The sequence below is a fragment of the Zootoca vivipara genome, chromosome Z2, assembly GCF_965207765.1.
Source record: "Zootoca vivipara chromosome Z2, rZooViv2.hap1.1, whole genome shotgun sequence".
Lineage (NCBI taxonomy): Eukaryota > Metazoa > Chordata > Lepidosauria > Squamata > Lacertidae > Zootoca > Zootoca vivipara.
Window position 1 is genome coordinate 26,727,410 of NC_142585.1, and position 13,067 is coordinate 26,740,476.

Here is a 13,067-nt window from a genome sequence, read left to right on the forward strand (position 1 = left end):
GAATTAACCAAAAAGAAATAAAAATTAATGGTCAGTAAAACCAACACACATCATTTTAATCTGTTACTTTGCAACACAGTGGTAAATTCGAAAGCACAGGGACTCTTCATAGCAGTGGCCATAGCAGTGCCCCTTCTGATGAGTGTGGGGAGGGGGCTATTGGTTTGTAGGATTTTTTTCTGGTTTTATTGTGCTTTTTGTGTTTTTATCTTGTACTTTTATGTTGTTAACCACCCTGAAATCTATTTAGCACACAGAGGGTTGCAGATAGCCTGCCAGGAGATGAGATCACTGTCCCTGCTGTGAAATACTTGGGAGGCCCTTTGTCCCACCACCGTTACTGAATATGTATCACAGGTGTTTGTGTAGTAAGAGTGCCGTTGCATGCTTGTTCTTGGTTCTTGAGATAAACAGGCATATTTAGATCAATATCTTTGCAGTTATGAGTAGAAAGAACTGCTATGATTAATACTGTGTCAGTGGAAGTGACTTTTGTTAAGTCTATATTGAAGTAACACTGTGCTGTTGTAACAAGATGCATGATATTCTTTTTGAAAATCAATTTAAGCACACCAAAAGGTTCGAGCCACGACTGCACGCCAGGCTTTGATTGAAAGGGAGCTGCTCTATGGAGAAACACCCCCAGCTGTTCCTGCCACTGTGCTATATACTGACCCAGTCAGTAATGATGGCAAATTTAATGACATTCCATTCCAGAAAAATCATTTCCCCAATCCCTTATGTGATATTTACGTGGCCCACGCAGGCCCTCTGCTGTCAGGCTTTTCACACTACCACTGGCATTGCCAACTTGCTGTAGAGAGATTAAATGCAGAGGTGGCAGAGCAGCGTTATGGCTATAGTCATGTCAGCACTCAGCAGCTGAGTTCGCTATTAGAAGGAGTGATAAACATATATCTCCCAGGATAGTATAATGGTTTATTGAAATGTTTTTGGTAGTGGTGTTTATGTTTCCGCAAGGGGCAGTGGAGTGTCCTGCTCATACTCAGTCAAGGAGGACAAACGACAGATATTCTTGTTGACAAAAGCACACACAGCAGCTCCTAAGCACTGGATACACACTGCCACACGCTTCTAGCAACTACGTAGCGGGCATTAACTCTCCCTGGTTTGTGTCCTCACAGAGCAGTTGAAGCAACAGTAGGACTGTGACCCCTACGCTTATGTACCTTCGACGGAATGGGTGCACACCACCTGAGACTTCTCCTACATGGAAGTTGCCATTACACTTGCCTCTTTTACCCCCTCCTGGTCCTAGGATGCAATGGGGGTCCGACTGGCCCAACCCGCTCCTGAACAGCCTCTCTCTCCACTACCAACATGCCTGTGCCCCCTCCTTCCTCCAACTGATCAGACTTTTCCTCCTCCTCCAGCCCTGGCTCCTGCCTCATGGGTGACACAAAAGCCCATAAATCACTGCCCCCCATGGACGTACCCACTGCGGGGCAGGTGGGGGCAGGTGCCCGTCCCTAGAAGCAGGGCTGCCCGTCCCTAGAAGCAGGGCTGCCCGTCCCTAGAAGCAGGGCCGGGGCGGCACATCCAAGCGAGGAACTGCCATTGAGCACAGTGAGCCAAAACACGCGTAATTACGCATGGGATTGCACCCTGGCTGCCCCTTGCACCCGGGGCTGTTCTGGGGCCTCGTCGCACCGCGCGGCAATCACTTCCTGCTCCTCCCCTTCAACGCTCGCCTTGCCGGGACTTGGAGAGCCTGAGTTTCCCCCGCAGGCTCCGGTGGCGCTGCGCGCCGTTTTCAAACACAAAGCCTGCAGCCGCGATTGGAGGGGTGCAAGGAGAAGTCGCCTTTAAACAAAAAACAAAAAAAAACCCACCGCAGGGAAACACCAGCTACGGGAAGGTGAGTGTGGCGAGAAGAACAAACAACACTTTGTTTAATATGAGAAGCTGGAAAACCTACAAGTCTGTAATGGAGATGGGTGGCTTGTCGGGAAGGTCTCAGTTAAGGAGGCTGCAATCTCGTATGCACGTTGAACAAAGTCCCTTTCGAGAAGCCAAGCGGGGGCTTACTCACGAGTAAAATCGGGGATCGCCCTGCGGGAGTCAACTTCTCTCTCGCACCCACTTGGAAAGCTGGGGGTCGCTGTTTTGAAGCCGTCCCAACCACTGCCCCGCCGCCTATTTGAATCATTGTGGGCATTTACTGGGAAAGATTTAGGGCGGGGGAGGGCAGATCTCCCAAATGCATCGCATCCATAAAGTTTCTCTCCCCCGGTCCCCCCCCCCCAGTCCCCAAGGCTTTTGCTCCACTGGCTGTAAAGCAAAAAAAAAAAAGCAGCAGCAGCAGCAACCAGGAAAGCACGGAGGGAGAAACGTCCCTCAGTCAGCCGTCTCCCTCTGCTTGGAGCCCCGCGCGCGCACATCGCCCAGAGGCAGCCTTTCTCTCTCTCTCCCTCTTCCCCCCCCCTCCTTGGGTTGAAAAAAGGGCAGGCGGCGGCAGAAGAGGAGCATGGGGTGGGGGAGGAGTGTTTGCAAATACTGTATCTCTCAAAAGATCACACTGATTGGGGCATTGGGGAAGCGTCCTGGCAGAGCTCTGCAGCTCAGCTGCTTTAACGTGAGAGAGATCTCTCTCTCAAAAGATCTTGCCAGCAGAGCTCTGCACCTCAGCTTCGTGTGTGTGTCTGAGATAGAGAGAGAGAGAGCGCTCAAAAGATGGTGGGCTGATTAGGGCAGTGGGAAAGTTTCCCATACTTCACATCAACACAGTGATGTTTTTACTTATTAAGCAAAATAGAAACATTATCACCCCACCCCACCCTCCCCCCATCTACTTTCCTTCCCCTCTCCTCACCAATGTCTCAACAAATGAAAGTGATTTGTAAAAATGCTAAGAGAGACATTGCACATTTCTTTGTAAACCAAGAAAACCCTTAATAATAAAAAAACACAGACAGCCCTTGAGTTTATTCAACACCCCCACCCCTTTATTTGATGCCACAGTTGGTATTATTTAAAAGGATGGGTGACACCTGGCATGAGAGCAGTACATGTGAAAAGAATCTAGGAGTCTTGGTAGACCACAAACTTGACATGAGTCAACAGTGTGATGCAGCAGCTGAAAAAGCCAATGCAATTCTGGGCTGCATCAATAGGAGTATAGCATCTAGATCAGGCATCCCCAAACTGCGGCCCTCCAGATGTTTTGGCCTACAACTCCCATGATCCCTAGCTAACAGGACCAATGGCCAGGGATGATGGGAATTGTAGTCCAAAACATCTGGAGGGCCGAAGTTTGGGGATGCCTGATCTAGATCAAACACACACACACACACACACACACACACACACACACCTTGACATGATTCAACACACACACATACACAGCCCTTGAGTTTATTCAACACCCCCACCCCTTTATTTGATGCCACAGTTGGTATTATTTAAAAGGATGGGTGACACCTGGCATGAGAGCAGTACATGTGAAAAGGACCTAGGAGTCTTGGTAGACCACAGACTTGACATGAGTCAGCAGTGTGATGCAGCAGCTAAAAAAGCCAATGCAATTCTGGGCTGCATCAATAGGAGTATAGCATCTAGATCAAACACACACACACACACCCCTTGACTTGATTCAACACACACACATACACAGCCCTTGAGTTTATTCAACACCCCCAAGAAGAGCCTGAAGTGGCTCAGCAAGGCGGAATTGGCCATGCTCCCCCTGGCCTGGCAGAGGAAGTCCAGCACCTTGGCTTGGCTCAGCTCTTTGGCCATGATGACCTCAAAGTCCCGGGCGCTCTCGCTGCTGCTACTGCTGCCGCTGCTTCCTCCTCTATCCATCCATGTTCCACCTCGCCAAGCTTATCTCCTCCCCAGCCCCGCCGCGGCTCCGCACGCCCGAGGCATTCGGGAACAGAAACCGCCGCACACACGCATTCTCCCCCAGGGTGGCGCCCAGGATGAAACTTCTTCCCGGAGTCAGTTTCACCTGGACTCTGTAGCCCCGCCCACATTCCCACTTCGTGGCCCCTCCCCTCCCGTGCCTTGGCCCCACCCCTGAACAACCATGGCTTGCCGCCCCCTAGTTTTGATCCTGGGTACGCCCCTGCTGCTCCCTCTCATGGGTCAGACTCCCCCCCCCTGCCACACACTCATCACAGCCCTGCTAGTGTTTGACGTGGGGAATAGCAAGGCAAACCATGCACTCTTGTGCCTTGCCCACGCTTGCAGTTTGTTCTGCTTTTTAGGACTGCCTTTACTCCCGATATGTCTTGTACACATACACATAGCTTAGGGATATTAGTTACAATTCAGCAGTGTACAAATTTTGTTCATAAAAACAAATAAACAAAATAAAATGCATAACAAAATAAAATGACACTGTAACTCTAAAGTGCAATGCAATGTGGCACCTAGAGCTTTTTGTCACTTTGGGAATTGGAGATGGATTAAAACATGAAGTGGGGGAAAGGCTACTATCCTAAGGCCATGGACTGGCTGGATGCAGAAGCATGGTGGGAGGCACCAGCTGGGTAACCCACAAGGGAGGAAGCCAGGGGATTGGTGGTGGGATGACAATGAGTGGTCAGAGGGAAAAGATTGGGAGGACGTGTCAGAAGCTGAAGAGGCAACAGGGTTTAGTGAACAGGAAGAGACTGGGTCAGAGAGCAATCCAAAAGCAGAGGCAGAAGCGGAGGCTAGGGAAGAGGGAGGGGACACAAGGCAGAGATTAGGTAGGCTGTTGAAGAAGCCAGAGGGTCTCCCCCTCCAGCTGCAACCATCCTGGTCTCCCAGAGAATGAAGAGGAATGAAGAGGATGGATGAAAGAGAGACAAGAAGAAGGAGCCTCAGGTTGCTTGCAAAGGACCTAGGAAGGAGATTTAGGGAACTGTGGGAAGGTGGGGACCTTCAGTCCTTGCAACTGTTTCACTGTGGAAAGTTACTGGGCTCATTAGGCTTGAGCTGTTTTGTTTCTTTGAATAAAGAGTTAACTTCACCGGCACCTTGTGAGTAATTACTTACCTGACCCTGGCAACTGCCTCTGACACCTAGCTCCCAGTTGCTGAAGAACAAGAGCTTGAAGGAGGATTCTTTTCAAGGGCTTTAATGCAGGGGTCAGCAAACTTTTTCAGCAGGGGGCCGGTCCACTGTCCCTCAGACCTTGTGGGGGACCGGACTATATTTTGAAAAAAAATATGAATGAATTCATATGCCCCACAAATAACCCAGAGATGCATTTTAAATAAAAGGACACATTCTACTCATGTAAAAACACCAGGCAGGCCCCACAAATAATCCAGAAATGCATTTTAAATAAAAGAACACATTCTACTCATGTAAAAACATGCTGATTCCCAGACCGTCCGTGGGCCGGATTTAGAAGGTGATTGGGCCGCATCCGGCCCCTGGGCCTTAGTTGGTGACCCCTGGCTTTAATGTCCAGATTCCTACAATACATATGCAAATTGCTGGTTGAGGCACAACAGGGAATGCACATAATTAATCCAAGGTTCAGCTACATAAAGGCAAGTGAATTAGCTCCCAAGGCTTAGACTTTGATCCGACAATGACACATACCCTTGCTATCCTATATAAAGGAACAGGGCGGACTCAACTTAGTGCAGCAAGCATTTCTGCAATCCCTCACTATGCTTGGTAGATGGATTCATCTCTTCTCACTCCTTTAGGAGCCTCTTGCATATAGATGGGAGAGGGCCTCTGCCCCCTGAGTGCTGGACAGGGCATCCCCCTCTGGATAGGGCTCCTCCTAGTGTCTGAGTGCACTGCGGAAGCTGGTACATGAGTCACCATGGAAGTGTCAAGGAAAGCTCCAACAGCTGTAGTAAGGGAGGCGAGGGTGGCAGAGGTCACGGCTGTGGTTGCAGAGATGGGCGAGTTGGAGAATGGGTTGAGGGGAAAACCCCATGCTTGGATCATCCCCAGGACCCTTACTGTCAGGTTGCCTCAACTACAGCATAGACCTCCCTAACCCATTGGAGTCCTCCTTCCAAGGAGCGTGGAAAGGAGGAGCATGTGACCTAGTCATGTAATGTAGAGTTGCCATATGTCGGGTTTTCACTGGACATACCCTCTTTTTCAGGAGTAAAATTTTTGTCCAGGAGGATTTTTAAAACTTGGTGAAATGTCCAGGGTTTTTTGGTTTGGTAGCAGGCCAAACTCAGCAGTGGAGGCAGCAGCCTTATGGCCCTCATTGTCATCTTCTCCCTTTGCCAGCAGGGGAGGCCAGCCCCACTCCAGAAGGACACTGCCATTGAGGAGCACAATGGCCAGCAGGGCACACCCAGGTAAGCGGTGTGCTTTGCAGCTGTGCAGTGCGCACTGGAAGCCCCACACAGGGCTGCAGAAGCAGGGTTCCCGCTCTGCACCCCCGCCATTCCTTTGCCATTGGGGCCTTTGCTCAGCACCCTATACGGGCACCACAGGTCTCCCTCTAGACCTGCACCCGTGGCCTCTCCTCCTCCACCAAATGGCTGCTACCACTGTGCATCACCACATCCCTAGGGTGCTCCTGCGTGGCACGGTGGAGCACCCCAACATGCTCCAAGCCCAGTAGTCTGTGAAGGTGGGCGAGGATGCGGTGGTTGTGCTACTGGAGAGAGCCAACCCACTGCAAGAAAGTTGAGGCCGCAAGATGAGACCAGTGAGGTTTTGGGGAGGGAACGCAGTGGCTCCTGGTGCTGCTTCCCCCAGGACCGCAGCTGACTGCTACCACGGATTGGACTCCCCCCCCCATCAGTAATTTGTTTTGTTTTGCCTTCAGTTGCTTGGTTTGGTCTATTATTATTATTATTATTATTATTATTTTGGTGGACGAGTGCAGAGGAGACTGAATATGCCAGCGCCCATGGGGAAGCCATGAGCCCTCAAGGATGCTGCCTCAGTAATGGATCCAACCTCTCGATGCAGCAGTAACCATCCTCATCCATATTTTTTTATTTTTTTGGTTTTTGTATTTTTAGTCATTCCCTCCCTTTTCTTCCATTTCTTGGGGGGGGGGGAGAGGGGGAAATCCTCTTCTTCTTTTTATATCTCCCCTTCTCTTTCTACTCTTTAACTGACATCTCTTATTACCATTATTAAATATTTCAATACACCTTTTATCTTATTACTAATATTTTTCTTTTTTTTCCCCGCCCACCTACAAATTTGTCACAGCAAATGTGTCCTCTTTTTGCTCTTCAAAATATCGCAAACCTATTTAATGCTAAATCATAAGCTACTCGGTTTTTGTAAGTGCTTGTTTTTAAATTAAAAAATAAAATCTGGAATTTTTATTTGTCTTTCTTAAAAAACAAAAACAAGCACTATTGATGAGCATTTCTTTTTAACTGAAGGGTGTTAACCTATTAGTTGTGTTCACTTTGCATCCACATAGCCAATATATGTTGAGCTTCTTCAGAAAGGAGAAATCGTGGGAGGAAAAAGAAATATCCTTCCAGCAACTAAGGCTGAGAACCTGGCCTGGAAATTAAAGCTCTTTGGTGTGTTTTGCTTCTCCATTGCTGATTCACACCACTCCATTGCTGAAATTTGCTGTGACAGCCAGGATTGCTCATGGAACTTATTAAATCATCATTCAGCGAGGGGCCTGGCATTTCAATCAGATGGGGGGGATGGCTGCATTTTGTGTAATTCAAGAACAACAGAATGGACTACAATGCTACAATTCAAACACAATGACAGCCATACTGGAAATGTGTCTGCATAACGAATTCCAAAGAGGCAGGCTATGTGAGTGGGTTGCAGAATAAACAACAGAGAACAACGGCATAGAAATTTTGTTATGACACAAGCTTCTACAGGGCTACTTCACTTTGTCATATGAGGCTTATGCCATAATGTATATGTTAAGATGTAATGTTTATGTTAAGATATGTTAAGATGTCACAAAGTTCTTGATTTTGTTATGTGGTGGAGGCTCCATGCGGTGGTATAATGCTTGAAAACGCCTCATTGGGCAGATTGTCCAATGTGCACAGGGACATAGGAAACTTCTGAGTCAAGCCACTTATCCATCTTGTCAGTATTGTCTGTACCATGCTGATGACCTTGAGACACTGTTGGGCTACAATTCCCATCAGCCCTAGCGAGTGTGGCCAGTGGTCAGGAATGTTGGGATTTCTTTTCATTATGAAAAGTAGGATGCCTTCAAAGAGAGATTTTTCCAATGCAAAGAGAGACACATGGCCAACATATTTGCCCAGCACAAACCCCTGCATGTTTCCTGAGAATTAAGTCCCACTAATAGGACTTGCTCTATTTGCTCTCTGTATTTAAGGTCAGCTGTCAATATTTTGCAGGGGGGATTCAAAGGAATACTGAAGATTTTGATTTGTGTAATTAAAATGTATTAAAGGTCTCTCTCATCCTAACACAACAAATTCACTTTTTAAAAACCATGACTAATTGTAGTTAGGAAAGAGACAGGGAAATGCTCTGAAAGTGTGGATGATAGAATCAGAGAATTGTAGAGTTGGAAGGGACCCAGAAGATTATCTAGTCCAAACCCCTCCAATGCAGGAATATGCAGCTGTCCCATACAGGGATCGAACCTGCAACCTTGGCATCATTGTATGAATGAATAACAGGAAGATGTATAAACAAAGCACAAACAAATCAGGCTGAATGCTCACTGTCATATAACCTCCTGACAAACAAATCAGAACATGTGATCAATAAAACCAGGCATACTCTGCATAAGCTTTATGCAAGCAAATAATAATAATAATTACTTGCATTTACACACCACCTTTTCTCCAAGGAGCTCATGGTTTGCCACCTTGTAGAAATTGCAGTCTCAATCTCTGACCCAGGGTAAAGGGACTGGGAACATTACATCTGCCCAACTCCAGCAACAGCACCTCAAAGGGCCAGAAAATCGACTGCTAAATGCAGTTTTTATGGTTTAATTTGATTATGAACAAGCTGGAGGCTAGAATTTTTAGGAAGGAGCTTTTGATCATCCTTAATTGGCCTTGGCCAATGCTGGCAGCAAACGACATTCACGCCCAAGGAACCTGTGTGCTGCTGTCATTGTCTCCAAAGAATCAGAAGGAAAAAGGGATTCTGCTATAGAGAAGCCACCTCCTTTGTCCTCCCCACGTCTAATGTGTTACCTACAAAAAGCTGAAGGATACTTACTGGCTAATTAATTTGTTAGGAGGCATTTCTCGATTTTGCAGCCTCTTGGGCTTGTAAACAAAAAACAAAAAAACTTTCCCTGGCTGGCAAATAAACATTAGCTGTAATCTCTCTCACAGAGCCGTGCCTGCCTAAATAAGATTTAGAGACAAATTGAATTTAATTGTACTTAACTATCTTCTGAACCCACCTTTTGGGACACTCTCTGACACAGCTGATCAGGTGTTCCTGTTTTCGAAACGTGCACAATAACAGGTTCAAGTCAAGCAGCCCTCTCTGACCAAAAGGATCATAAACAATTGCTGCCATCAGAGCAAATATCCCTCTGCAGCAGAGTGGCATGCAGTTATGAAAGTCTCTCAGAGTTCTGCATCCCCTGGATTGCTGGTACTGTGAAAGAAATTACATGGTTTTCTGGTGAAAAGGTCAGGGAGGGGGCAGGGTTAATGCACATGTTTTGCATGTGAAAAGTTCTAGGTCCAATTCCTTGCCTCTCCAGTTAGAACACATGTGGGAAACCTTTTTCAGTCTGCAGGCTGCATGGCACAACCACCTACATGCATGGCAGCAGTGGTTGGGGCCTGAAGCAAAAGTGGGAAGGAGAAATAGACATGACTTTTACCTTTGAAAAGAAAAATTCAAGGGTGGTGATAAAATTTGTTACCACACTTTTACCAGCCTATCCAGGGTGGGTTACAACAATTCAAAATTCAATCTTTGTTCAAAGAATTTTCATTAGCAAGAGACAAATACAGAAAAAAGAAATAAAAGATTGGTTTTTTAAAAACAAAGATTAGATGTCACACTTGTCAATAAAGAAATATAGAATGCAGCTGTGATTTACTAAGCTAATAATAAAGCATAAAGGTAAAGGGACCCCTGACCATTAGGTCTAGTCGTGACCGACTCTGGGGTTGCGCACTCATCTCGCATTATTGGCCGAGGGAGCCAGCGTACAGCTTCCAGGTCATGTGGCCAGCATGACAAAGCCGCTTCTGGCGAACCAGAGCAGCACATGGAAACGCCGTTTACCTTCCCGCTGTAGCGGTTCCTATTTATCTACTTGCATTTTGATGTGCTTTCGAACTGCTAGGTTGGCAGGAGCTGGGACCAAGCAACGGGAGCTCACCCCGCCACAGGGATTCGAACCGCCGACCTTCTGATCAGCAAGCCCTAGGCTCAGTGGTTTAACCACAGCGCCACCTGGGTCCCTCAATAATAAAGCATACTGAGGGGGAAAGGATGTATTGTCTGTAATTACCAAAGGGTTCCATGGTCCCAGTCCATTTCAAAGAAATAAACAACATTGGGATGTAATAAATTAGGACACTTGCATAGATCATAGCTGCCAAGTTTTCCCTTTTCTCGCGAGGAAGCCTATTCAGCATAAGGGAAAATCCCTGTAAAAAAGGGATAACTTGGCAGCTATGGCATAGATCTGTGGTACCTGACATTCCTGAGTCGCTGTGTTTGTATATAAAATAAAATAAAATGAGACCAAATGGCAAAGAAGGGATCTTGATCACTTTTGCCCCTGGGCACTTTTGCTTATGCAAGATCTTTTCAGGAAGGGCCAAGCCTTGGAATAGCAAAAATCAAGATTATTGAGATCAAAAGCCTTCCAGAACTTGGCATTTGTGGCCTGGGCCTAGAGATGTAAAGGCCAGGAAAAAAAGCGAAAAAAATTGGGGCGGGGGGGAACGGGGTTTTTTCCATTTTTTTCCTGAAGCCTTTTTTGTTTTTTCCGAAACACTGGAAAAATGCGGGGGATAGATTATGGAAATGTTTTATTTTAACATGATGAATAACACATTTTAAGATAATGGGTTCAAATATTTTATAAATCATTTTAAAAAAATATGTATGGTACCAGATTATTCTAATTTCTGTGAGGACAAGCAAGTCCTAGGTTACAAACTGAACTCTCCAATGCAAGAACAAGATACATTTCTTCCTTTAGAAGGTGCTGTTGTCACCAGAAAAGAAAAAGGTTTCAGTTTTGTTTTTGCATACGTGTGGTATGCATTGGTTCTGTTCCTCTTCACTAGGCCTCAAAGCACTGGAAGAAAATATAGAGCAACAAAAAGGGCCTGAAAGTATACGTGTTGTTGTGGCAATCAGAGAAGTGTTATGAAAGAAAAAAAAATGAAAATATTTTAAACATTAAATGCTGTAAAAGTCTTTAAAAAGTGCTGCTGCTGCTGCTACTGGGAACCATGCTATTGGAGGTCAAACACAGTAATTTACTCTATTCTCAGGGAGAAGCAAGGAACTGGGGAACTGACTTTAAACTCTAAGGAAATTTCAAGGGTTTGGTTGGAGGTGTGAGGATTGGTCCAGGATGCCTAGGTTTAAATGTTAATTGGTCATTTCCTCCCTTTTCTGAGGCTGTGACCTAAAATGTGGTAGAAGGGCACTGCGCTTGTTGTATTCCATAATATATGGTTGCATTAATATTTTCCTTCTTACTGATATTAGTAACATTCAGCCTCTCTCCACTTCAGTGCTTATATGACATATTAACTATGCCTTTAGGTTGGGGAAAGGTGGAGCAGGTGGGGTGTTCAGTTTGCAATTATTCTTTTCAATTTATTTTAAAGCAGCTGAACTGCTTTTTTTTTAAAAAAAACAACAACAACAGGAAGGCACTGCAGGGCTGTTGTGCAGCAGTGGGGCCAGGAATGGCATGGGAGAGACTCTCCTGAGTAACATCCCTTCTCTACACCCATGTCTCATAGATGGTTCAGGAGGATACAATGTTAAAGGTATCAAAAGCCAATGAGAGATCTCGTTAGAGCTACAGGGTCATATTCTCCCTCTCCCAATAGTTGTCATTCACCAGGTTGGCCAAAGCAGATTCAATCCCAAATCCGGGTCTGAATCCAGATTGAAATGTGTCTACATATTGTTTCCTCCAGGAACGCCTGCAGTTGCATCATAATGGCTCCCTAAATTCCTTGTCCCCAAAAGTGGTATCTACGACAGAGCAGTAGTTGTTAAATGCCATCTGGTCTAGGGCGGGTTTCCCCCCCCCCCCAGGAGTGGTTGAACTATCACCTCCTTCTACGTGAGCAACATCACCCCCTCATGAAGGGCAAGGGTCTAAATGACACGTTGTTGGGTACGTATTCACAATCATCCTGCCAACATCGTCTGGCTGCAAAAGCTGAAACTGATCCCACAAAACATGGCTTGATGGAGTGCTTGAAACCTATATTGGGAATACATCCATCACAGCATCTAGCTCACTATGGAGATGAATAAACCTTGCCCTCAAAGTGCCTAGCAAGCAACTCACAGGTCTCTGAAGTGTCCTGGGCCCACTCCACTGATATAGGTGCCAACAGCCTGCTGACCACCCTGAAAAACTCCACCAGCTGATTTCTTGATGGTGACTTGGAAGCAATGGAGTAGGCCCTCTTTGTGTTTTCACAGCCACAGAGTAGGCATGATTGAATGTGTTTGGATATGTTTGCAGTGGGACTTCCACCACCTATACTCTGTCATCCCGCCTGCCTGCTTCATATCATGTATATCAGGGAACTGAATGTGCTCCACAGTAGCAGAGAAACTACTCAGGAGAGATCATTTCCATGTCCCTCTGAATCTCGCTGTTTCATAGTGAGACAAGAGCCTTGGCAGGATTGCCAGTCCTAGCTGTTGTAAAATCCCAGAGAGTACTGGAGTCTGTAAGCATGGGCATGTTTAAAGATGCATCTTCAACCCAGAAGCTGAGCCAGAGTAAACAACAACTGAACAGGAAGTCAGCAGATTTTTTTATTCACTGTCAAATTTTGAGGGGACATTTACCCAGACCTGCTGTCACCCAGGGCCCTTCAAGGATGGGTACAATAAGGTGCCTACTTGGTCCCAACAGGCAGAGTGTTCCAAAGTGTAGGTGCTGCCACACTAAACAATCT

At 46.3% G+C, this 13,067-nt stretch overlaps 1 long non-coding RNA gene across 1 annotated transcript in view; it reads right to left on the minus strand.

Moving 5' to 3' along the window:
* Window positions 1-13,067, minus strand: part of LOC132591513 (uncharacterized) — a 43,185-nt gene that overhangs the window by 29,451 nt on the left and 667 nt on the right. The window contains exons 2-3 of the long non-coding RNA XR_009557012.2: window positions 9,338-9,537; window positions 5,008-5,161 (exon numbers count right to left, since the gene is read on the minus strand). This is a non-coding gene — a long non-coding RNA (uncharacterized LOC132591513). The remainder of the gene's footprint in view (window positions 1-5,007; window positions 5,162-9,337; window positions 9,538-13,067) is intronic.